Source organism: Benincasa hispida, chromosome 12 (genome assembly GCF_009727055.1).
Source record: "Benincasa hispida cultivar B227 chromosome 12, ASM972705v1, whole genome shotgun sequence".
In the NCBI taxonomy this organism is placed as follows: domain Eukaryota; kingdom Viridiplantae; phylum Streptophyta; class Magnoliopsida; order Cucurbitales; family Cucurbitaceae; genus Benincasa; species Benincasa hispida.
Genome location: NC_052360.1, coordinates 78,498,969 through 78,508,808, shown reverse-complemented (window position 1 = coordinate 78,508,808; position 9,840 = coordinate 78,498,969).

Here is a 9,840-nt window from a genome sequence, read left to right as displayed (position 1 = left end):
TTCCTTTTCCAGCCGGGCAACTTCATCTTTCTTTGCACATTGCTCGTCGACTCCTCTCTCCTTCTTTTCTGCTTCTTCAGACTACTCCTGTAACGATCCAACCCCCTAGGACTTAAGTTAGGTCGTTACTAAATACATACATGCATGAAACTCAAAACGACATTCAGTTATGGTGAAATAAATGCTAATTAAATAAGGTAAGTTCAAAAGACTTTCATTAATTTCAAATATTAAAACAATAGTAGGGTACCCATAAATCATAAAGGATAATAAATAAGTCTGAAAAACGATTCTTAAAAATAATTTTTAAACATCAAAACTAAAAGTTAAGAAAAACATGAAAAGAACTCTAAATTTCATAATGCGTAAGCGTAAAAACTAGTCCCAGTTTCTCGATCACGAATTTCGCTTGTCCATTGCTAGTGCATCTCTACCCTTACCTGAAACAACAACATGAGAAAGAATGAGTATAAAATATTCAATTAGTAACCCCACTACTGGGGTCAGGTTGGGCATCTATATCCTCTAGATACCCACCTCTGGTGAAACATATAATTGCTCTAGTCCTTATAGGACACATATGCACATGAAATAAGAAGGAGACTGAGTCCTATCCTAATATAGTTAAGTATGCCCACTACCTCTGGTGAATCCCGAAGGAGACACAAACTGGTGAATCCCGAAGGAAGCACAAACTGGTGAATCCCGAAGGAAGCACAAACTGGTGAATCCCGAAGGAAGCACAAACTGGTGAATCCCGAAGGAAAGACAAACTGGTGAATCCTGAAGGAAACACAAACTAGTGAATCCCGAAGGAAACACAAACTGGTGAATCCCGAAGGAAACACAAACTGGTGAATCCCGAAGGAAACACAAAATCTAATCGGCATCTAACTAATCAGTAAGGACATTTGCACAGTCTCAACATCATATAAACCTCAACATCATGGCTCTACAACATACACATATACCTCAACATCATGGTTCTACAACATACATGTATAACTCAACATCATTAGATCAAATACAACCATGGAAGCACATACCATCTCATACTAGCATTCAAGTGTCTATATACATAAATAAATAATTCGTATCTCGTAACAGAACATACTTTAATCATATTATACTATCAATCTTTCATGCTGTTATTCTGCCATAACCTTCACTTAACATGCTAGCACACATCTAATGCCTGGCCCGTGGGCAGTTCCAGTAGTAAAATTACTTACCTTGATATTAGGTTGAACCAAAAAGCAATTGAATCTTTGTGAAATTCTTGAATCCTTATTCAAGCCTAAACATAAACCAAGCTTTAAGATTAATAGTTAAGGCCAAATTTCAAACACCTAAATATTACAAAATATTTCCAGATAACCTTACCTAAGGTGTGGTCTAATTCGAATTCACCTTCCAAACCTCCAATTTTAAGCCCAAATAATTAGCAAACCAAACTCTTCTTCATCTTGAATGAAATTCTTGAATCAACCCCCTAATCATAATTTCAAATTAGGCTTACATGATTAAAGCTTGAATCAAATACATACTTCACTATCAATGTCTCAAATAAATTATCCATATTTAGCTTCGTCAAAAATCACTTCCAAATGACTTTACCAAAATTTCTCAACAACCAAAATTAATCCACAAGAGGATAATCAAAGCATAAAACATACCAAAACTCGCTAAAACAAACTCCAACTTCACTAAACAACACCTCAATACCTTCACAAACTTGAGTCCAAAGTTGAAACACAATGGGTATCAACCAATTGATGCCAAAAGTAAATGATATTCAAGAATCAACCGAAAACAAACCAAACGATAGAAATCTTACCCAAATCGATAGATCCAGTGATGGAAAAAGCGAACGACGCTTGAGCAGTGGTGGACGGAGGTCATGAAGAAGAAATTGATGCGGTAGCTTTGGGTGGCGTCGGACGGGCTCACGAACGTGAGGAAGAAAAGGGGGGTGGGGTTTGACTTTTTATAAAAAACACAACAACAATAATAATAATAATAATAAAGGAAATAAATATAATTACATTTAATTCCTTTCCATTTTATACTATTAAATTCCTTTCCGTTTCAAAAGAAAATTAATTCCTGCCATTAGTTTCCAATTTGAATTTCAAATTGAATAATTTCACGCCAAAAATTAAATTCTCGCACTTACACTTGAATTCCAAAAATTCCCTCCAACTAATAACAATTACTGAAATTCTAAATAATAAAGTTAATAAAATTACATTATTACTAAAAACATGTGTGGGGTGTTACATTCTTCTCTCCTCAAAGAACTTTCGTCCTTGAAAGTTCATTCTTGCAAAAAAAAAAACTCCGAGGGTGTTACAACTCCGTCCGCCTTCTTATCTCCACGACGTCCAGGACAGCCTTAATGGGTCCCTTATTGGAGTCTGCTGGGGCAGTCTCCTTAGGATCTGAGATGGTGAGGGCCATCCTCCACCCGAAAAGCCCCCCCGAAAATAACTCCTCCGACGGCAGGGGTTGGTTTACTACTTCTACTTTTAGTAACCCCCCGTCCTTCTCCAAGTGACTCAAGATGCTCCCAAGACCTCCTTATCGTTTTTTCTCTTCTGTTCACTCTCGGTTGGAGGTAATGGGAGCACCACCTCAAGATTTGTGGTAGGGGCACTCTCCATGCTCGGCCCCTCTCGGCGGGTAGACGGTGTTGTAGACGCTGAGGGTTTTGCCTGGGATTTCCGGCAATCCTGGGAATTGGTTTGGGCTGGCGGCGAGGAAAGCTGCGCGATAGAGGCTTAGGAAGAGGGATGATGGTTGGGAAGAAGAGTGTGACGGCTGTCCGACCATAAGGGAAAGAAGATGGTGGTGATTTTTTTTCGTGGAAGAAAGAGCGAATGGCGCGGTCGAGGTAGTAGAGGGTTTCTAGGAAGGTTTTTGTGAAGAAGAATGCAAATGAACTCCAGACGAGGCTGGGGGGGGGGGGGGGGGGGAGTTTATAGGTTGGGCCTTGATGGGCTCAACACAATCGGTAGTGCGCTTGGCAGGCTTTGGTAATCCAAAAAGCCTGTCATGCCCCTCCCCATTATGACATAGCAGGCAAGGAGGTCTTTCATCTGCTATGTAATAATTCACCTCGGGAGCTGAAACGCTCGTATGATTACTTCTCCATGAATATAAATATATTATATATATTTTTTAATTTTTACTATTTTTATTTATTTATTATTTTTTGAGGACGGGCACAATGTATATCCATTAACACAAGACACACCCGTCAACGCAATGCATACCTAAGATTGCATTGTATCACCAACATCGCAATGCTTATCCCAAAACCATAATGATAAGACATTGCGGTGTTCACCCAAATCATTCATTCAACAGTCCATTAAAATCAACGCAATTAGAGACTGAAATGGAAATAAATTCAATAAAGCAGGGAAACTAATTCAATAAATCAGTAATAAAGCAGTAGTAAAGCAGTAAAGAGAGTTTATATGGATGCTGCTTAAAAAGGATTTTCAATGTTATTGCAAGCACATCCCCGCAGGCGATCAGCCTTGCCTGCTTAAGTCGATGGTCTTTTTGCGTCATTCCACATTACCCTCATAGTAGGGTTTAATTCTTTGACCATTTACTTTTAATGCTTTGTTTCCATCCTCGTTTGTTAACTCCATTGCGCCATGGGGAAAGATAGTCTTGATTCAAAATGGCCCAGACCAACGGGACTTCAACTTTCCTGGAAACAATCGCAAACGTGCATTAAATAAGAGTACCTATTGTCCCACGAAGAATATCCTCTTGCTTATGCGGTCTTCATGCCATTTCTTAGTTCGTTCTTTATAGAGTTTGGCATTTTCATAGGCATTCATGCGCCATTTAACCAGCTCGTTCAACTGTAGCTTCTGGACTTCTCCTGCATTCATCAGATCAAAATTCAGCTTTATGATTGCCCACATTGCCTTGTGTTCTAGCTCGAGAGGCAGATGGCAAGCTTTTCCGAAGACCAGGGCATATGGGGACATACCGATTGGAGTCTTAAAGGCAGTCTTATAGGCCCATAGCACTTCATCAAGCTTGGGTGACCAATCTTTCCTGGAGGTACTGACTACCTTTTCCAAGATGGTCTTGATTTCTCGATTGGAGATTTCTGCCTGCTCATTGGTTTGTGGTTGATAAGTAGTTGTGACTCTATGGCTGACATTAAATTTGATCAATAGATTGGTGATCATGCGGTTGATGGAATGCGTGCCTTCATCGCTAATTAATGCACGAGCATTCCATATCGTGTGAAGATGTTTTTCTTGAGAAATTTTGCCACCGTTGCACATCGTTTCTAGCACATGCGATGACCTTAACCCACTTTGAAACATAATCAACCGCAACCAGAATATAGTGATGACCCTCTGAAGGCAGAAATGAGCCCATGAAGTCGATTCCCCATACGTCAAAGAGCTCAATCTCTAAGATGGAGGTTAGAGGCTGATAACTGGCAGAAATGCCAGTTATTATAAGCCTTTTATTTAGAATTATGAGGGTTAACAAGTAAAAAACACGGTGATAATACTTAGAATTTGTGAAAATTTGAGTTTTGCGTCGATTAGCACCTAAATCCTCACCGACTCCAATATTATGCGTTACTCCATGCCAAAGTATCTATTTTTGTAGCTATCGTAGGAATCAAACGCATGCGTTTGAAGTAAGCAATCACAGACAAATGCATGTGCTGAAGCCAGGCGATTGCAAAGACAAACACATGTGCTGAAAATTGGATCGCATACATCCATCGCATGGAAGTTGCGGTGATCGAATGCGCCCATTGCACTAAAGTTACGGTGATCAAGTGGATGCAGTGTTCAATTGGAAATTGTGGTGACCGAATACATCCATCGCACTAAAGTTGCGGTGATCAAGCGGATGTGGTGATCATTTGGGAATTTCGGCCACGGAGTGACAACCATAATAGAAGAACGATCACAAGATGGGAAGGACGTGTTGATGCTTCAGCTGAATCAAGCTCGGACACATACCTTGGGAGTATCAACAAGATAAGACGATGTGACATTGCTCATACTGCGAAAAATGTAGCAGTGAGCCATAATGCAATCACAATAGCTGTCGGGATTTAAACTCTATAAATAGCCTTTGGACCTTCATTTCAAGACATCCAAACTTCTTCCTTAAGGCAGAGGTTTGCGATCATAGATGAGAGCTTGAGTAAGATTTTTAGTGAGAATTCTTCACCTCCACAAACCAGACCGAGTGACAACCGGAGCTTGCGCTGAAGATAGAGCTCGAGAGAGATCTCTATCATTCATCCATGGAACCACCGACAGCCTTGATGCAGAGTCCTTCATTTCTCTTTTAATCTCTGTATTGTATTACATTTTAGCTTAAGTTATTAAGACATTTTGTGATCAATGCATATCTTGATTCCTTCATTGTCGTCATCTTCATCACATTTATCTTTATCATTATTTATCTTCATCGTTTATTTATCAAAGGCGATCGCATGTTTAATCGTGTAGCCTAGAGCTAAGACGCATGTAGCAACCCACCGAGAGGTGTGCGTTGTGCGAGTATAGTGAGTTAATCCTCTTTGCTTAGTGAAAGGTTGTAACAATGCTTGTCTATGGGATGTTGCAACGCTTGTCTATAAGTTAAATAGCCATGTCTAACTGCCTAAGAAGGTAAGAGATGGAACGCACTAAAGCAAAGTATGCATTGTTCCTAGAGATAGGCACAATCTTATGCTCAATGCAACCATGCACTATAGAGATATAGTCATGCGGTTGACCACCGAGAGGTGTGCGATGCGTTAGCGCAATGAGCTGGGATTACTCAAGCGATTTAAGATAATAAACATTACTATGCGTTAATGGTTGTTGTGTATCTATCTATTCTCATCACAAGTCTTCCATTGCTCAATTTGTTTAGATAGAAGTAGGAGTAGTGTGTAAATCCATTAAACTTCTTTTTTTTTTTTTTCTTTTCATTGCCTCAAATGCATTGCTTTACAAGCATTATTGAGTGACAAGTCCCTATGTTCAACCTCAGATTACCCAAGAAAATTGCGTTCGTGTTATACTTGGTGCGAGCGTAAGAAAACTTGTGGTAGGAACGCATGGTCATTGCATACTAGATTAACGCATTTTCATTCTGATGCATGACCTCAGACGCATGGGCGTAAATGAATAAGCCATGTCTAATGCATGATTGCATGCACAACCCCATCCGTCCCTAATAAATTTTCCCTTTCCTTAATAATAAATTTTTTCCGACCTAACATTTGGCACCATTGCAGGGGACTTGCCAGCTAATGTTTTGTGAAGATTTATTAGGAAATATTTTATTATTAAGGAAAGGGAATTTTTAAATAAAATCACAAAACATTAGCTGTCAAGTCCTCGGCAACAGCGCCAAAAACTTATTGATTTTATTTAGGAACGAATTGCTTTACTTATTTATATTAAGGACGGATAGAGTTGTACATTAATTCATGAATTTGACATGGCTTATGCGTTTGCACCCATGCGTCTGAGGTCATACATTGGAATGAAGATGCGTTAAACTAATATGCAATGACCACACGTTCCTATCACAAGTTTTCTTGCGCTAGCGCCAAGTATAACGCAAACGCAAGTTTCTCGGGTAATCCGAGGTCGAACACAGGGACTTGTCACTCAATAATTCTTGTGAAGTAATACGTTTGAGGCGATGAAAATAAAAGTAAAAAGAAGTTTAATGGATGTACACACTATTCCTACTCCTAACTAAATAGATTGAGTAATAGAAGACTTGCAATGAGAATAAGTAGAGACACAACAACCATTAACGCATAGTAATATTTATCATCTTAAATCGCCCGAGTAATCCCAGCTCATTGCACTAACGCGTCGCACACCTCTCAATGGTTAGCCGCATGACTATATCTCTATAGTTCATAGTTGCGTCGAGCATAAAATTGTGCCTATCTCTAGGAACAATGCAAACTTTGCTTTAATGCATTCCATCTCTTACATTCTCAGGCAATTAGACGCGGCTATTTAACTTATAGACAAGCAATGCAACATCCCATAGATAGGCATTGCTACAGCCTTTCACCAAGCAAAGAGGATTAACTCACAATACTCGCACAACGTACACCTCTCGGTGGGTTGCTTCATGCGTCCTATCTCTAGGCTACACGATTAAGCATGCGATTGTCTTTGATAAATAAACTCTGAAGATAAACTATGATAGAGATGAAGATGATGAAGAAGACGGCAATGAAGGAGTTGAGATTTTCATTGATCACAAATTATCTTAATAACTTAAGCTAAAATGTAATACAACACAGAGATTAGAAGAGAAAGGACGGACTCTACATCAAGGCTGCCGGTGGTGCCATGGTTGAATGGTGGAGATGTCTCTCTCGAGCTCTATCTCTGGCAAATGCTCCGATCGTCACTCGGTCTTAGTTATGGAGATGAAGAATTCTCACTGAAAATCTCTTTCAAGCTCTCATCTGTGATCACAAACCTCTGCCTTGAGGCAAAAATTCGGATGTTTTAAAATAAAGGTCCCAAGGGCTATTTATAGAGTTTGGATGCCAACAGCTATAATAATAACGGTATGGCTCATTGCTACTTTTGTCGCAGTATGGGCATTGTCACATTGCCTTATCTTGTTGATACTCCCAAGGTATGCGTCCGAGCTTAATTTAGCTGAAGTTATCAACGCGTTCTACCCAATCTTCTATTATGGCTATCACTCCGTGGCCGCAATCTCCATTTGGTCACTGCAATTCCCATGCGTTAGACGCATGTGATTACCGCAATTTCCATGCGTTGGACGCATGTGATTACCGTCTATGATTGCTTAGCTCATGCATTTGTCTTTACGATCACCTGGCTTCAGCGCATGCGTTTGTATGCAATAGCTACAAAAATAGACACTTTGGCATGGAGTAATGCATAATATTAGGGTCAATGAGGATTTAGGTGCTAATTGACGCAAAACTCAAATTTTCCCAAATTCTAATTATTATCACCGCATTTTCTACTTATTAGCCCTCATGATTCTAAATAAAAGACTTATAATAACTGGCATTTCTGCCAGTTATTACCCCCCCCCCCCCCAAACTTAGAATCATGCTTGTTCTCAAGCATGCATTATACTTAAGAAATTCTTAACTCACCTTCCGGCATTCCTTTGTGATGACCAGCTTCTTCATAATATAATTAACTCGTACTTCTAACCATGGCTGCGATGCTCTCCTCTACTTTGGCTGCTTCTTCAAAGAGATCTTTTCTAAGTTAAAATTTTAGCAAGCCTTTGCTCAAATACTTTTTATTCATTCTCCGCAACTTTGTGTTCAGCTCATGAGAATGCGTTCGTTCAAACAATTCAAGCTTATGCGTTTATCTATTCTAACGCGGCATTAAACCTGGTTACACTCTTCATTTTGGCTTACCCCACGTGTGTCATGCGGGCATCCAACTTCGGTTGCATTCCATATTCAACTCAACTCCTGTCTTGCTTAATTTGGCTTGCGCTAGACAGAGGAGTTGCGTTGATACGTTGATTCTGGCGACTTACCTTCGTTTTGGCTTGCCCCCACGGGTGCCATGCGGACATCCAACTACGGGTAAATGCCTTTCACAACTCAACTCTTGTCAACATGGGTTTCCTCATTGCGTTGGCAGTGGAGTTGTTGTTTTCAAAAGTTTTTTTTAAGGAAATGACCGCAATGTTATGAATGCAATTCTCTGAGACCACTGCCACCCCCAAACTTAGAGGGTGGCAGCATTCTCACTGCAAGCTAAAAACAAACTCAACAGGAATGTGATAACAAATGTTTGAGCAAGGGTTTACACACAATAAAACTATAGACTTTCACACTTTGAAGAGGCTATTAAAAGTAAGGGGTGCCTTGCGATACTAGTTAGAGGACGCGGTGAATTATTTGTACCATTATAGACGCATCGCAAAGAACCGTAGTCAGACAGAGAATTTCAAAAGGATAAGGCATAAAAGATAACAAAAAAAGAACCTTAAGTAGAAGAACGTATGTGACAATGCGTTGGAGTTCACGCGATTGAAACCATGCGTTGAAGGATGTGGAGGATTCTTCCATTGTAACTGTGCACCGAGGAGAGTTATTATTGCACCTACAAAGAGCAAACGCACCACAACAAAGGAAGCAACCGCATATCCAAAATAAAAATAATAAACTAAACAAAGAAAGCAATGTAAAAGATAGAGTAGAAGATGTCCTTGGAGAAATGGAGTGTTGTCACCGCAAGGAGTCTCCCATGCAGGAAATGGTTCTCAACTGCTTGGGTCGAGGGGGCTCACCCTGACCATTGGAGCTTCTAGTAATTGTTGGACGTATAATGGTTGTCATGCATCTAAGACTGCTTCCAGCTCATGTGACAGATAGCCTTTCTATCTCGGGGTCAATATTTGACTTTCGACACATAGCCTATACTTCAAATATATTTTGCAGCTTGGTTGCACAATCTACAATACGCCTAAAATTGAAAGGGTGCCTGCGAAAACACAAAAACTTCACAAAACATTAGCTGCCAAGTCCCCGACAATGGTGCCAAAAACTTGTTGATTTTATTTAGGAGCTGATTGCTTTATTTATTTATATTAAGGATGGATGGGGTTGTACATGAATTCATGCATTTGACATGGCTTATGCATTTTCACCCATGTGTCTGAGGTCATGCGTCGGAATGAAGATGCGTTAAACTAATATGCAATGACCACGCATTCCTATCACAAGTTTTCTTGCGCTCATGCCAAGTATAACGCAAACACAAGTTTCTCGAATAATTCGAGGTCGAACACAGGGACTTGTCACTC